This window comes from Suncus etruscus, chromosome 2 (assembly GCF_024139225.1).
Source record: "Suncus etruscus isolate mSunEtr1 chromosome 2, mSunEtr1.pri.cur, whole genome shotgun sequence".
Lineage (NCBI taxonomy): Eukaryota > Metazoa > Chordata > Mammalia > Eulipotyphla > Soricidae > Suncus > Suncus etruscus.
Window position 1 is genome coordinate 20,948,635 of NC_064849.1, and position 16,611 is coordinate 20,965,245.

The following is a 16,611-nucleotide window of genomic DNA, read 5'->3' on the forward strand; positions in this document are numbered from 1 at the left end:
ATTCCTTGCTCACTCCGTGGTGTTCAGGGGTTAACATGGTCTAACTTTCAGTGCTCAAGAGTTTCCTGATAGTTGGGAGATCATGTGGTGCCAGGAATCAAAGCAGGGTGGGGAGAACATTGTATTATTTTCCAGTTTCCTGATTTTTTTCTTTTTTCTTTTAAATCTAAGTCCCTAACTTTTAAAAACGTACTTTGCTCACCTTTGCCTTTTTTTTTCTGGCCATACCCAGCAGTGCTCAGGGCTTACTTTTGGTGGGACTAGGAAGCCATGTGGGGTGCCTGGGGTGGAACCTGGGATGGCTGCATAAGAAGCAAGAACCCTACCTGCTGTAATATTATCCCATCCCCTGACCTTTGTCTTTTAATGGGGAATTTGGTTTCTTTATGTTTACTTGTAGACCTATCAAGGCTTTTTTTTGTTTGTTTGTTTGTTTTGTATTTTTGGGTCACACCAGGCAGCGCACAGGGGTTACTCCTTGCTCTACACTCAGAAATCGCTCCTGGCAGGCTTGGGGATCCATATGGAATGCTGGGATTCGAACCACCGTCCTTCTGCATGCAAGGCAAACACTCTACCTCCATGCTATCTCTCTGGCCCCCAAGGCTTTTTTTTTTTTTAAATCACATCACTGCTCTGATTAATTCTTCATTTTTAGTTTTTTCTTTTGGGGCCACACACTGTAGGCTCAGGTCTTTGTGCTCAGGGATCACTTCTGGTTGGACTTAGGAGACCATATGGGATATTAGTGATCAAACCCAAGTTGGCTTTGTGCAAGACAAACACCCTACCTGCTATACTACCTCTCCAGCCCCAATTCTGGTTAAGTTAACACTTAACCCCCAATGAGGGAGATTACTCTTCTTGGTTAAAATTTTGTTTAGTTTTTATTTGTACCACACTTGTGGTGCTGGGAAGTTACTCCAAAATCAGTGCTTTTGGGCTGCTCCCAGAAGGATTCAGAGGATCATGTGGTGCAAGACATGGTTTTAGGACATAACTTAGGGTCTCACACATGTTGGGCATGCATATGTGTAGAACTTGAGCCCTCTCTTTGGCCCTTGGTACTGTGATCTTGAGAAAGTTATTTAATACCTCAGTACCTCACTTCCCTCTTTTTGGGGGAGTGGGTTTTGGGCTATATTCATCTGTGGTTGCACCTCCTCTTGTGCTCATATGCTCTGTGCTCATGGATTATTCCTGTTGGAGCTTAAAGGATCATATGTAATGCTGAGGGTCAAACCAAAGCAAAAGCTTTCCCGCTATATTATTTCTCTGGCCCCTTATTTTTATTCTTAAATTAGGCACATGAAGTGAGTGGCCTTGATTTGTTCTGCTAGAAACCAGGGAGATACCAGCCTTTCCATTGGGAAGATATGCCTTAGCCTCTGCCAGCTTCCTTTTGTCTACCAAGACCTTTCTGGCTGTATAGGAAAGAATTTCCCAAAGGCCTTAAAAATAAAATTCTTGTGCATTTTATTCAAATGCCTGTAGGAAATAGAATCAAATAGTCACAGAATCATCTGATGTCTATGAGGCACACAGGGACTTGCATTTCTTGGCCTCTCTCTCTCTCTCTCTCTCTCTCTCTCTCTCTCTCTCTCTCTCTCTCTCTCTCTCTCTCCCTCCCTCCCTTTTGGGGGAGCACACCTGACAATGCTCATGGGCTACTCCTGGCTCTGCACTCAGGAGTTATTCTGGGAGTGCAAGAATTATATCGGGATGCCAAACCCAGGTTGGCCATGGGTAAGGCAAACACTCCCCACTGCTCTATTGCTCTGTCCTTCATTTCATGGTTTCTTTTCTTTTTTTGGGGGGGGGGGCTCACACCCGGCAGGGTTTACTACACCGCTCAGGGTTTACTACTGGCTCTGCCCTCAGAAATTGCTCCTGGCAGCTTCGAGGGATCATATGGAATTCCAGGAGATGATCCCTGGTTCGTCTCTGGTGGGCCACATGCAAGACAAACATCCCACCGCTATGCTATCACATCCAGCCCCATTTCATGGTTTCTTAAGCCTGAGCAAATAGACTGTTCCTTCCAAGATCAACTATAAAATCTATTTTTATTCATTTTGTTCTGCAGGGTCACTGGAATAGCTTGATAGAGGTGGAGGTGACTTTTGTTTGAATGTCTGTCACTCTTGTGTTGAATCTGAGTGAAAAATCATTATAGTGGCAGGTCAGTTGTGTTCAGATTAAATCCTGAGTATGTACTTTGTGACTCACCATTCTCATTAAAGAGAGAGTGCTGGCCTCTAATTGTTGTAACTAGTGAGATAAGATCTGCCATGTGTATTATTGTGTGTTATTAATGAGGCTTTTTGCCAGGACCTATTCACAACTTGTTCTGATCTCCCTCAAGGCACAATATTGGGTTACTGCTTTATTGTGTTCCAAATTTATTTTTTGAGCCACACCCCTGAGTAACTCAGGGGTTACTCCTGGTTCTACACACCCAGAAATTACTCCTGGCAGGGTTGGGAACCATAGGGGAAGCTAGGGATCGAACCTGGGTTGGCTGCATGCAAGGCAGACACCTTGCCCACAGTGCTACGCTCTGGCCCCTCAAATTTCTATTTTTGTTGATATTCTTTATGTGGGTAGTGCATCTGGCATATTTTAGGGCTTACCCCTGTTTCTGCACTTAGGTGTCATTTTAGATTGGGCTCAGGGGACCACATTGGGTGCACAAGATCCAATCTGGGTTGATTGCATGCAAGGCAAGCATCCTACCCCTATCCTACCAATCATTTGGTCCCAGAAAGGAAGATATATCCTATTTTCTGGAATCATATTGGAATTTTGCCTGATAATTCCTTCTTTGGGGGATTTTTCAATAGGATTTGAAAAAATATTTAATAGACATGATATAGTCTTTCCTGTGTCTCTTTGGGAGAGATTAACTGTAGTGAGTTGACTATATGCAACTTATTCTGCTCTCCTTCAAGGCACAATATTGGGTTACTGCTTTATTGGTTACTTTATTGGTTATGGCTTCATTAGATTACTTTCTTTTTTTGGGAGGTTTTAAGGTGGCACTTAGGAGTTACTCCTGGCCCCTCCACCTCTACCAAGCTATGCCAGTGACCCTGCAGAACAAAATGAATAAAAATTGCTTTTTTAGTTGATCTTGGACATGTTTGTTCAGGCTTAAGAAACCATGAAATGCAGGACAGAGTAATAGTACAGTGGGGAGAGTGTTTGCCTTGCGCATGGCCACTGTAGTGGTTGATAATTTAGTGGATTATTGACTTTGAAAGAGAAACTTGAGTGTGGGGTGTTTGGTCATTTGAAGATTTGTTTTCTTGTAAATAATCCAAGACTAGCATGACTCTCTGAAAGGAGACTATCAAAGCTTCAAGTGTAGTTACTCAAAGCAAGCTGTCCATTGGGTGTCCCACTTGGAAATGGAAAACATTTTCAGCACTGTCAGGCTTGGGGAACCAGGCAGATCACTGAACCTTACTTGCATCATCTTAAAGATGCCAGATTTGTTTTCAGATCCTGTAGGCCCCTTGGAAGGAATGATTTCAATACAACACCTCTTGGATTTTTTCTTGCTGTGCTGCTTCTACCTCTCTGGAGGCTTCCTGGCATCCTGACAAGAGGGACTCTGTATGTTTGTATATATGCTTTTAGAATGCAGGACATGCCAGCAGATTTTCACACTGGTAGGCAGGAACACTTCCTTTTCATCTAATTTGAGTTCAATGAAACCAAAAGAGTATTTTTCTGGTGTGGAATCCTGCCAAGTGCCATCTCCACAGCTTTCCAATATGCTGATGTAACTATTTTGTCTTCTTTTCCTTCCATATACTTTTGGGGGGGGGGTTTGAGCCACACCCTGTGGTGCACAGAAGTCACTCCTGGCAGACACGGGGTACCATATGGAATGCTGGAGATCGAACCTGGGTTGGCTGCTTGCAAGGCAATCACCCTACCTGCTGTGCCATCACTCCAGAACCCCCTCCTTCACTATACTTTTAAGGCTAAAATAAATTGTGTGAATAAAACAGTTTTGAAATGGTTTTAAACTTTACATATGCTCCGATGGGTTTTAGCAGGAGAAATGTGTCTAAACTTGGCCATCATTAGAAAGTTCTGGCTCTGCCAAAGTGAAGTGTTTTTGGTAGAAGCACGTTAGGACTCAGCCAGCTCCTTTTCTGGTGGAAAATGACACATTTCTTCCAGGACTTGATGGGCCCAGAGGAAGAGCAGGATTTGGTGTCACTGACTAATAAAAGTGTCATTCGTGTTGTGTGCAAGAGAAATTAGCTTTGTTTCCTTAGTTTCTTCAGAAACTGGACTAAAAATTCAGCAAGCATCGAAAGGAGAAAAAGTAAAAAGAAATGCATAAACTACACGTGTCTACCCAGGAGAGCCCAAGAATAGCTGAGTAACTCACCCTTTATTTTCAGACTCTATTTTTTCTTTTATTTGGATATTTGGGTCACATCAGTGATGCTTAAGGGCTGCTCCTAGCAGTACTAGTAGGGAGTGAGAACAAAGCATATATTACTGGGGCCTAGAAACAGGACTCCTGCCTGCAAAGCATGAACTTTGTACTGTCTCTCTGGCTCCTTCCAGATGTTATCTTTATTTTACTTTTATTTATTTATTTATTGCTATATTGAGAAGTGCTTAGGGCTTACTTAGGGCTCAGAGGACCATATGTGTGCCAGGGATAGAACCTGAGTTGGCCATGAACAAGGCAAGTGCCCTATCCACTATTCTATGTTCTCTGCAGGCCCCAAGCATCATCTTCAAACAGATTTTGGCGCTGGAGGTAAGGAGCCTGCCTTGCCTGCGCTAGCCTAGGACGGACCGCGGTTCGATCCCCCGGCGTCCCATATGGTCCCCCAAGAAGCCAGGAGCAACTTCTGAGTGCATAGCCAGGAGTAACCCCTGAGCGTCACAGGGTGTGGCCCAAAAACCAAAAAAAAAAAAAAAAAAAAAAAAAAAAAGATTTGTCTAAAGCAAAGGATATTTGTCAGAAAAGGAGGATTAAGGCAAACTGATGTAAATGGGTTTGGCCTTAGTGGAAAAGGTCTGCTAGAGAATATAGCTTTTTTGTTTGTTTGTTTTTGTGCCACACCTGGTGATGCTCAGTGGTTACTCTTGGCTATGCGCTCAAAAATTGCTCCTGACTTGGGGGACCATATGGGACGCCAGGGAATTGAACCTCTGTCCATCCTAGGTTAGCACATGCAAGGCAAATGCCTTACCACTGCACCACTGCTCTAGCCCCTATTAGAAGATACCTTTAGGACAAAGTTAACAAGTAAATATCTCTCATGAAACATGCTCTCTACTCATTCTTTGCCACCCCTTTTCATGACATTCTCCTCATGGCATTCACCTCTTGCTTCCCCAACATCTCTTTGTTGAACTTTGATCCTTAAACCCATTTAAGCTTGTGCTCAGCACACAGACTTTCTGTTTTTTTTTTTTTCTTTTCAGGAGCCAGTATTGTGGATGAAAATTTTAAATTTATTATTATTACTATTACTATTATTATTATTATTATTATTATTATTATTATTTTTGTTTTGTTTTTTTCAGGCCACACCCGTTTGATGCTCAGGGCTTACTCCTGGCTAAGAACTCAGAAATTGCCCTTGGCTTGGGGAAACCATACGGGACGCCTGGGAATCGAACCGCGGTCCTTCCTTGACTGGTGCTTGCAAGGCAGACACCTTACCTCTAGCGCCACCTTGCCGGCCCCGTGGATGAAATTCTTATGAGTGCAGATAGAGGTTAAGAATGATTTCTTCCAGGTATAAAGAATAGGTCCTCTTTTACAAATTCTAAGGGATGATTCTGGTATTCTAGGACAGAGAGATGGTTCTGATTCATTTTCTGTCTCTTTCTCTTTTTTCCCTCCTTATTTTCCCATTCTCCCTCTCATTTTTCCCATTTTCTCTCCTCATGTTCACTTGCCTCTTAGTCTTTCTGTTGATGCTGGGCAAGCTGAGAGAACTTTCCACCAATTTCTATAATTCGGCAGAAGGACAGTGACCTAGTCAGAGTTGCAGAAGCTACAAAAATTCAAAGTTGCTTATGTGCTAAGGGGTGATGACAGAAGAATCTAGTTTGGATGGAATTAAGGGACACTAAAGATTTCTTTAATTATATGAGATCTGTTTGAGTTGGTGGTGACTTGACTTGTGGACAAACCTAGATTTTTCCACAGATATAGACATTTGGTGTATTTTGTCATGGGGGCTGGGGAGGGGGTGGTCCTTATAGCACCCAGATTGATGAAGTATATTGGGAAATATTATCAGTAGGAAATCTTATTATCAGGTTTGGATTTTGAGCTCTAGTGTTTGCTAATATTTATTTACTGTTGTGGAGGATAGGCATAGATTGCACATCAAAATGGAAGATTTTTGCCATCAAATTTTAATTACCAGTCAGATTAAGAGGCTAGAAAGAAATGGTGACAGTTATGATACAGTTGAATGATAATCCATCTGGAGATCATTATGCCCCCAAACAGTGCCGGATATACAAATATTATGTGAAATTACTCTTTTAGCCTTATGTCTAAATTTGGCAGTTGTTATACTAAAATATTGTGACAGATCAAAGTAATTTCAAGTTGCATTAAATATATATATTTTTAGGAACAACTGTAGAGAAGTATAAACTTAGACTTTTACTATGAACTTCATGTAGTTAATGTATCCATGTTGATTTTCAGTGAGGCACCCCTAAAATGTATAGAATGGCATCAGGCAGCATGGAGAAATTGGCAGTAAATGTATCCTGAAGCAAAGTGAGACACATATGTCAAGGTTGGGAGTACAAATACAGTTATTTTTCTGAAAGCAATGAAACAAAATGGTTTCGTAACCATAAGATCCTTGGACCCGAGTGAAATTTTTCCGTATGCTATTATTTATAATGGTAAAAAATTGAAGAACACCTCAAAGTCAAGTGAATAACAGAATGTTTAAGTAATGATGTGCTCTGAGATAGAACTTGACGTAGGCCATTGTGGAATATGCTTATTTTATTTTTATCAAGGTACTGTAAATTATAATACTGTTAAGAATATTTTCATGCTCTCATCATTTGAACAACACATTCACCACCAAGACACCCACTTTCCTCTACCAAGGTCTCAGAAGTTCCTCCCATTCCTTCTCCAGCCCCATGCTCAGTTCTGGGGACCATCTGTGGTTCTGTTGCCCTTTTGATATATGACTTTAAGTTCTGCATATGAGAAAGAGCATTTTGTCTGTCCTTTTCTTCAGACTGGCTTTATTCAGCATGATATCCACTAGTTGAATTCATGGTGCAGCAAATTACATGGTTTTGTCTTTTTTTATAGCTGCATGGTATTCCATTGTATGTGTCAATTTCTCTTTTTTTAAGTTTTTATTATAACATCATGATTTACTGAGTTGTTCCTAATACTGTCATTAAATATTCAAATACCAATCCAACCAACAGTGTGACCTTTCCTTTACCAATGTCCCCCATTTTGCTATCCATCACCCTAGCCTGCTCCCTTGCAGGCACAAACAAATTTACTTCATTTTGTTTGTTATTACATAAAGGCAAATGGAGTGATCAAAATTTAGATCAACAGTGGCCAATTTGAGATAATTGTTATATCTCATGATGTTACTGAAGTCATTGTTTAAGGATTTAGTGGGCTATGGTTGGTGGTAGTTGAGCCTTCTGTGTTACTGTTTAAGATCATTGAATTTAGTAGATTTCTATATAACTTTCCCATCATATTTCCTAGAGATATCAGCCTAAATATCAGTGTACTTGGAGTTTGGTTAGATTGGAGTCTCTTCAGAGAGCCTGGTAGATGAGTGGTGAAGCTGGGCCATTGGTGAAGGGTGATTGTGAGTGATAGGTGCAGTAAGTGTGGCTTTGACAGGGTGGGGAGGATCCTCCTGAGATTTCCAGCTTTCAGCTGCATGGCCAGTATACCATTAGTTTTCCACAGCTTGTCTTACATCTCTTTTAAAAACAGTGATCTGAGGAGCTGACTGAATGCAGATATGGTAACTGAGTTTGTAGCTGTGGTTTTGGCTGCCATGGCTCCTGAAAGTACGAAAGGTGACTCTTGGGTGGGGCAAGAGAGGGTACCCACACTTACTGGCTTTTGCTGGTGGAGAATATTTTTAAGGCAAGTTTGTGTCTATGATATTAAAGGAAAAGATATAAGACACAATGCATTGAACCATTATTTTCACAATTAGTCTAAAGTGCATGAAATAAAATTGGAAAGAAATAATATACTTTATCCCTTTCCAGAGAGGCATTAAAACAGTCTTTATGTATTACTCTGCTAACAATGATGGTTTTATGGGGCCAGAGAAATAGTACAAGGGTTAAGGTGCATGCCTTGCATGCAATTGACCCAGGCTTCATCCCCATCACCACATATGGTTCCCCGAGGACCACTGGGAGTTGTCTCTTCCACACAGAGCCAGGAATATCCCCAAACTACTGCCTTTTGTGGCACTCTCTCACCCACATGGACTTCATTTATAATGTGTCCTAATAGAGGTGAGCTGGCAGTCCAAAGATAGTTCTTCCCTAAAGTGTTAGCATGACTGGACTTGCCAATTCCAAAGGCTCCTTGTTTAGAGAAGGCAGGAAGGTCTGTCCAAGGTCAGAGGCTTGATGGTTGGGGTGGATGTTGTGCAAAGCCACAGTTCTAATTGCCACAGTAAGGATGTGGCTTCTAGCTGAGTGGATGTGTGAGGTGGCTGAATGGACCTGTGCTATGTGAAGGGACAGGCTTGAGCATGCATTCCTGGTAGGGGGTGGCAGTGGGGACTGATGGTCCTGATTAAACACAGGTTTCCATAGTGTCTTTAACTTTTATTTCTGTTGGTTTAATTTGAATATTTCTAGAACTTTCTACCAGTTCCTTGATTCAGTTGGACTAGTGGAAAACTGGGTTTTCCATGAACTGTTCTGAAGGCTATTATGCACAGCATTCTTAGTTCCACCTCAGCGTCCCTAGACTGGTTGTATTGAAGTGTTCAAAGTGTTGGTTCAATCGAAGGGGTAGGCTCTGGAGTGACTGGGTGGGAGTGGGGTGGGGTTGGTAGATCATGTAGCTGGGCCTGATGAACAGACCATCCAACATGTCATCTACCTGATAAATAGTCCAAACCCCTTTTCCATCTGTCTGATGGACAATTCACACAGTGTTCCCACCTACCTGATGGACAGTCCACTCCATATCCCATCTACCCAATGGATAGTCCATGTCACATCCCCAAACACTTCCTTGAGTTCGTGGGAAGAAAATTGTGGGTCTAGTCCATGGCAGGAAATTTGCCACAAATAGTGGGGGAGAGTAGTTAGGACAAAGAAGGAACCACTATGCCAAAGGTAGTGGGAAATGATCCCTCTGGACAAGAATTGGGTGCTGAAAGGAGATAAAGTATATGCATGATCCCCCTTTAGTAACAATATTGAAAACTATAGTGTCTAAAATTAAAAAAGAAAAAGAGAGACAGAGAGAAACAGAATATCTGCCACAAAGACAGCCAGAGGGAAAACTGGGGAGCTTGGTGGCAGCAAATGTGCACTGGTGAAGAGATAGGTGTATGACTAAAACTCAATCATGAACAACTTTGTAATTGTACAATCTTATGATGATTCAATTAAAACTTTATTAACTAATAAAAAATTTGTGGGTCTGTCTATTTAAATGTGACTTTTTGGACTGGAGAGATAGAACAGAGGTAGGGCATTTGCCTTGCGCATGCCAGACCAGGAATGGACCTGGGTTCAATTCCTGGCATCCCATATGGTCCCCTGAGCTAGGAGCAATTTCTGAGCGTAGAACCAGGAGTAAACCCTGAGCGCCGCCAGGTGTGGCTCAAACCCCTCCCTACAAATAAAGAGACTTTTTGAGGCCCTTGGACTTTTAGAATAGTTAGTAGTTTCATAGAGCATGGGTCCAATATCCCTTTTACCCCATCCTACAACTCTACATTCTATCCTAGAAAAGACTCCCAGCATACACTCATCCTGCACACATATGTCTTTACACACATCTGCTCATACACACATCTGCTTACCCCACACATGCATTCATACACCTGCATATATGCACACACATGCACTCATACTTACATGGACAATCTGCACAAGTTCTTTCCTGCCTCAAGCCCTTTGCACAGGCATTTCCCCCACAGTGCACTTCCTCTCCTCCTCCAGTGTTTGGCACTCCTGAATTTCTTAGAGGACCATTGGATATCACTGGACTTCTCCTCTGACCACTGGATATATGGATAGAGCTCAGTTTCCCACTTGCTTTCTGCCCAGTTCTTGCCTTGGAATTCCATGGTGTACATTTATGTCCTTATCCCACACCCTACAGGACCCATGAAACGTTCACCCACATCCAACTTATTCTCAGTTGTTTGCCTGGTTTAGTGCCTGGTACCTGGGTGTCATTGACCCTTGGTTGAAGAGATAGAGGGAGTAGAAGACGCATCAAAGTGATAGTATAGAAGGTAGTAGGGTGCTTGTATTGCTTGGCTAATCCCAACTTGGCACTAGGCACCCTATATAGTCTCCTGAGCCCGAGGAATTAGGAGTCATTCCTCAGTGCAAAGGTAAGAGTAAGTCCTGAGCACTGCTGGGTGTGGCCCCCAAACCAAACAAAAGCAAAAGAAGAAATAACTTGTCTTTACATTGAGAGTCCTCAAAATGAAGGCAAAAATGTTTGCTGAGAATGCATAATTCCAGCTAAATTCTCTGTTTGATCTGGTTTTCTTGCGTTTATTGGCAGGCATCATGGGCCAGACAGAATGTTTGGTCACATTTATATGCAGGAACAATGACCATTCCAGCAGTTACTTATTTAGTATTAGGGGATATAACTGGCAGTACTCAGGGGCTTCTCCTAATTCAGAGCTTGCTGGGGGATGTCATTTGGGGAACCGAACCCTGTCTCCCCCCATGCAGAGCACATACTCAGCCTGTTGAGCTCTCTCTGCCCCCCCAAAGCTGTCATTTAAACAGCATTCTCATCATCTTTTTTGTTTATTATCTAGGTTAGAAATTTTAGGTGATCCATTCAATGATCAGCTTCAAATTTAGATAAGGCATGTGGTGAATATGAAGAGGGAAGCTGACGTGTGAAGGCTTTGTGGGTTTACTTGCACTCATATTTTTTAGGTTTATAAAACTTTTCAATAGTGGTCGAACTGCAAATAACATGATTTTGTCTACAGACTCTTTTTTTTTGGGGGGGGGTGGTCACACCCGGCAGCGCTCAGGGGTTATTCCTGGCTCTATGCTCAGAAATTGCTCCTGGCGGGGCCGGCGAGGTGGCGCTAGAGGTAAGGTGTCTGCCTTGCAAGCGCTAGCGTAGGATGGACTGCGGTTCGATCCCCCGGCGTCCCATATGGTCCCCCCAAGCCAGGGGCGATTTCTGAGCGCATAGCCAGGAGTAACCCCTGAGCATCTAACGGGTGTGGCCCAAAAAACCAAAAAAAAAAAAAGAAATTGCTCCTGGCAGGCTCAGGGGACCATATGGGATGCCGGGATTCAAACCACTGATCTTCTGCTTGCAAGGCAAATGCCTTACCTCCATGCTATCTCTCCGGCCCCAATCTACAGACTTTTTGCCCTTCATTCTTTTCAAAGCTGTGAGCATTGTTAAGCGGCCACAGACTAAAGTACTCTCAACATGTTGCGTTGTTGTTATACAACCATGGTCGTGATAGATAGGAGAAAACCATCAAAGATAGAAAAATATGTCCCAGAATGAAGATAAAATTCAGTGATTCATCCCAAATGTATTCTACAGGCTCATTTGTTTCTAACCATTCGCTTAGTCTTTTCATTTTTACTAGGTCATAGAATAGCTTTCATCTAAATTATCTTCTATGGCGACTTCTCATTATAATCCCTTTAAAAGCAAATTATTTTAAATTGGCTTTAGTTGGAAAAATACCTCACTGCTTTGATTTGTGTGGAGGTGGGGCCACAAGTAGGTCACTGACTGGTTTGGGGGGATTCTGTCTCCATGCAGCTGATGGTCCGGAGCATTGGATGTGGGGGCAGCAGGCTTGGAGTGAAGTGGGTTCCTGAACAGATCTATTCCTGTTTGGGCAGCCGTGTGCAGGTTCTTAAGCCATCTTAAGCTGGCATCTGTGGTGGCAGGCCCAGGACATTTCTGAGCAAGGCATGGCTGGAAAAGAGGCAGATTTGCATCTTTTGATTCCAGTGTAGGTGCCATGTTGAGGACCGAGGAACCCTCCTCCCACTCTGGCTCAGGGTTAAGTTTCATTTTTCAGTCACTCACTGCACATTGTTTCAAACTTTCCCAGAATGCAGTTGGTGAAACCAGCAGTGTTTTATTTGCTCATGAAGTCACTTTTGGGCAGGGCTTAAAGGGGTGCCCTGGTATCAGCTGGGATGGTGGTGTGATGGGGGAAGGGTCATGTCCAGTAGTGTACACTTCCTCCCCTCTCTGCTTCCTTTCCCTTTTCTCCCTTCTTCCCCTTCCTTCCTCTCACCACCTCTCCATTGTTTTCCTTCCTTTCCTTCCTTTTTCCTCTCCCCATCCTTCCCCTTCTTCCTTCCTTCCTTCCTTCCTTCCTTCCTTCCTTCCTTCCTTCCTTCCTTCCTTCCTTCCTTCCTTCCTTCCTTCCTTCCTTCCTTCCTTCCTTCCTTCCTTCCTTCCTTCCTTCCTTCCTTCCTTCCTTCCTTCTTTCCATCCTTCCTTCCTTTTTGGGTTTTGGGCCACACCCGTTGACGCTTAGGGGTTACTTCTGGCTATGTGCTCAGAAATCCCTCCTGGTTTGGGGGACCATATGGGACGCCAGGGGATCAAACTGTGGTTTGTCCTAAGTCAGCACATGCAAGGCAAATGCCCCACTTCTTGCACCACTACTCCAGCTCCTCAGGGGTTACTTCTGACTTTGCACTCAGGAATCACTCCTGGAGGGCTCCAGGGACCATATGGGATGCTGAGGCTCAAACCTGGGCTGGCGGCATGCAAGGCAAATGCTATACCATTGTGCTACTGCTCTGGCTCCTTTCTTTCTTTTCTCTCCCCCACCCTCTTCTCTCCTCTCCCTTTGTCCCTGCTCCCCACCTCTCCCGCTTCTCTTCACTCCCTTCCCTTTCCCCTTTCTTCTCTTCTTCTACTGCTACCCCCTCATTCCTTATATTGCCATCCTTCCAACTTAGATGCTTTGTTTCTTGCTTTAATTAAAACATCTTTTTTTAAAATTAAGGCTTGGGGCTGCAGTGATACACAGCGGGTAGGGCATTTGCCTTGCATATGGTTGATCTGAGTTCGATCTGCAGCATCCCATGTGGTCCCCTGACCCTTCCAGGTGCAATTCCAGGAGTAACAACACCCTGAGTGTCACTGGATGTGGCTTCAAAACAAACAAAATTGAGGCACAGTGATTTACAAAGCAAAGTGCCAGGAATGGGAGTCATCTTTGTAGGTCTCCAGGGGTTATCAGAAAGGCACCCCCATTAGAGTCACTGTTTCATCTTCCTCTCCCTTCACCACTCTAACCCTCTTTGGATTCACCCCTGTAGTTTCCAGATACAGTCACAGGTGTGATTCTGAGGAGGCCACTTGCTTGGCTGATTAGGCTTCTGGAGAAATAGCACTTATGGAACTCTCATGAGTATTTTCATAACCCCAGTGAAATATTGGAATCGAGCTGGATAAGCAAATACAACAGGCAAATAAAGTTTCCCCTAGTGAGGATAATTAGAACATAGAGAATTTCCTGCCAATATTCCTTAGAGCATTTTGAAGGAGCTTTGAAAGATGAAAGAAATTTCAATCCATCTCCTGATTTTATACAGGGTTATGAGCTTTGAAAAAGTATGGAGGGCTCCATGGGCAAGCACCCACTTTGCAGACAAGAGACAGCAAGTTTGATCCCAGCTACTACTTACTCTACATGCTGCTTTTGGTTGATGGTGCCACAGCAAAAGTGTGCAGTTTCCTGGGTGGAGATATGGCTCATCGAGAGGGTGAGACATATCTGCCAACTCATCTTGGCATGTGCTCTCACCTGTTCAAATGCCACGATGCTAAATGCAGACTTGTCTTCAGGCATGGCCTTTCCACAGGAACTTCCTGGAATGCTCTCCTCACTCATCGTGATCTATCTCCCGCTCTCTGACTTGCTTATATTTGTTGATTTCTGTTCCCCCTTTAATATGATTTTCTCTGGAATATGTGCATAGCATCTGCCGATCTGTTGAGTCGATTGCAGTGTCTTGAAATGACATTTACTAACCTAATAAGTACTGAAGTTTTTGTAAATGAAAGAATGGAAGTGCATGTGTCGGAGGCATGCTTTCCGGTGAAGGTATACCAGGGGACTATCTGCTTAGAGAACTCTTCTGGAGTTGAACCGGGACTCAACTTAAGGAATCACATTGTTTGAAAGAATATTGCCTCTCAGAAAGAACTTGGAAGCTCTTTTCCTTTCCCTAGTAGGGTGTACCAGGATTCCCTAGGACTTGGTGTTGAGCTAGTGTAATGATAGGTGATAATATGCTGTGAGATGGATGAGATTAGAGACTTTCTAGGCATTGGGGCCGTCATGTGTTTTCTGTTATTGTGAATTACTAGGTGCCCACAGTCTGCTCTGCAGGAACTTTGGCATGAGTAGGAGGAGGGAGATCTATGGCCCATTGGCCAGGAAAGCTGGGCTTAGAGGATAGCTGTGCAGGAGGGGTCTTCTGGAGAAGACAGCTATGTTCTAGTGGGGTAGTGAGATGTCCAGATGTTCCCCATTGTTCTTCCATACATGAGGATTCTTCTATAGTGCATGAGTTTCACAGTTCCATTATTGTCCATGACTTTGTTCTGTCTTGTGCTTTGACGGAGTGAATCTAGAATTACCCCTACATGATCCTATATGTCTTCTCCAGGTGCCTCCTGATTAATTGCATTTTCAGGTTGAATTGACTTCTGGGCCCCCCTTATCCATTCCTGTATCTGATTTTGTGTGTCCTGGCCTTTGTGGGTAAGGGGACCATGCTCCAATCTGGTGCCCAGAACAAAGGAACTGGCCTCAAGTGTGAGGTGAAAGAGCAGATGTGCTCTCCTGCCTCATAATGAAGTATGGGTTCAAATGAAGGCAGGGACTAAGAGTGTGGTGGCAGGGGTGCTGCTGGGGCAGTTGGGGTGGAGTTGAGTATTTCTGTTAAGATGAACAGCTGGGTGGTAAGTCAAGTCTTGTTGATGAAATGCCCAGTAGGTTTTCTCAAAGGAATTTAAAAAAGTGTTAATATGTACTTATTTATTACTTTGACACTCGTTTATACTATTATAGCAGTTTAGGGGTTTAGCTGCATACTTCCAGGTATGTGTAATTGTTGAAACTCTTACCACCAAAGTTCTAGTGCCATCTTCTGTCACCCCCACTACGGTCTATTCATTCCTCCTTCCACCTCTCCCTCCAACCTGTCTAGATAGGAATGAGTTTTGTTGTGTCTGACTGGTTAGTTTCTTTAGTTATTAATAATGCATGGTCTTTCACTTCCTTACTCATTTTTTAGCAGAATTATCTCAAGATTCATCCATCTTTTTTACCTTAAAACATGATTTTATTTTTTTTATGGGGTCACACCCAGAAGTGCTCAGGACTTACTCCTGATTCTGTGCTCAGGGGTCACTCCTCAGGACACATCTGGAGTGTGAAGTATCCAACCAGGGTTGGCTTTATGGAAAAGCAAATGCTTTTCCTGAGGTTCTGGCTCTCCAACCTAAGCCTGTCATCTTGAAGACCAAGTTGTATCCATGACTATATCCTATAGCTTCTTCCATAATGTAGATTGGCACATAGGTTGACGATTTTGATTTGTGTGAATAATGCTGCTGCGAGTATAGAAGTGAAAATATCCTTTTCCCAAGATTAATGCTTTTAACAACTCATGCTAAGAACTATGACAAATGATTGTAGTATTATTTTCAGCCTATATTAAACAAAAAGTGGGTTCAACGAAGAATAGTAAAGAGGCATGTTTTAGAATTTGCACTAGTAAGTTAAAAATCTCTACAACTCTTTTGTAACCATGTTTTTCTATTAAATGTGTATTTAAAATACCATTGAGAGCATTTTATAGATGTCTACTGCCTCCCCTTAATAAATCTTTGCATTTAGGCCAAAGATAACGATTAATTCTGGGTGAGAAATTATGGTTAAAGATGAGCTGATGGGCAGAGAGCTAGAACAGGGGTTAAGGCAGGGGTCTCAAACTCAATTTATCTGGGGGCCGCAGGAGGCAAAGTCGGAGTGAGGCAGGGCCGCATAAGGAATTTCACTTACTGAATATTTGCAATTAAAAAATCGCATTAGTAAGAAAAAAAATCGCAAAAAATCTCATTAAACATTTGCATACCCCGAACGGAACTGCTCGGGGTATGCGAATGTTTAATGCGATTTTTTCTTACTAATGCGATTTTTATTGTGATTATTCAGTAAGTGAATAATCATGAATACTGCAATATTTGAAGGTCGGCCGCGGGCCACAAAATGTTGTACAGAGGGCCCTGGGTTAAGGCATTTGCCTTCCTTGCGACTGACCAGTTTGGTCCCTGGCATCATATCTGGTTCCATTATT

General features: G+C 43.0%; 1 protein-coding gene across 1 annotated transcript in view; it reads left to right on the top strand.

Annotated features, from left to right (window-relative positions):
• The window catches only part of DNER (delta/notch like EGF repeat containing), a 341,370-nt gene that overhangs the window by 21,210 nt on the left and 303,549 nt on the right, over nucleotides 1-16,611 (top strand). The window lies entirely within an intron of this gene.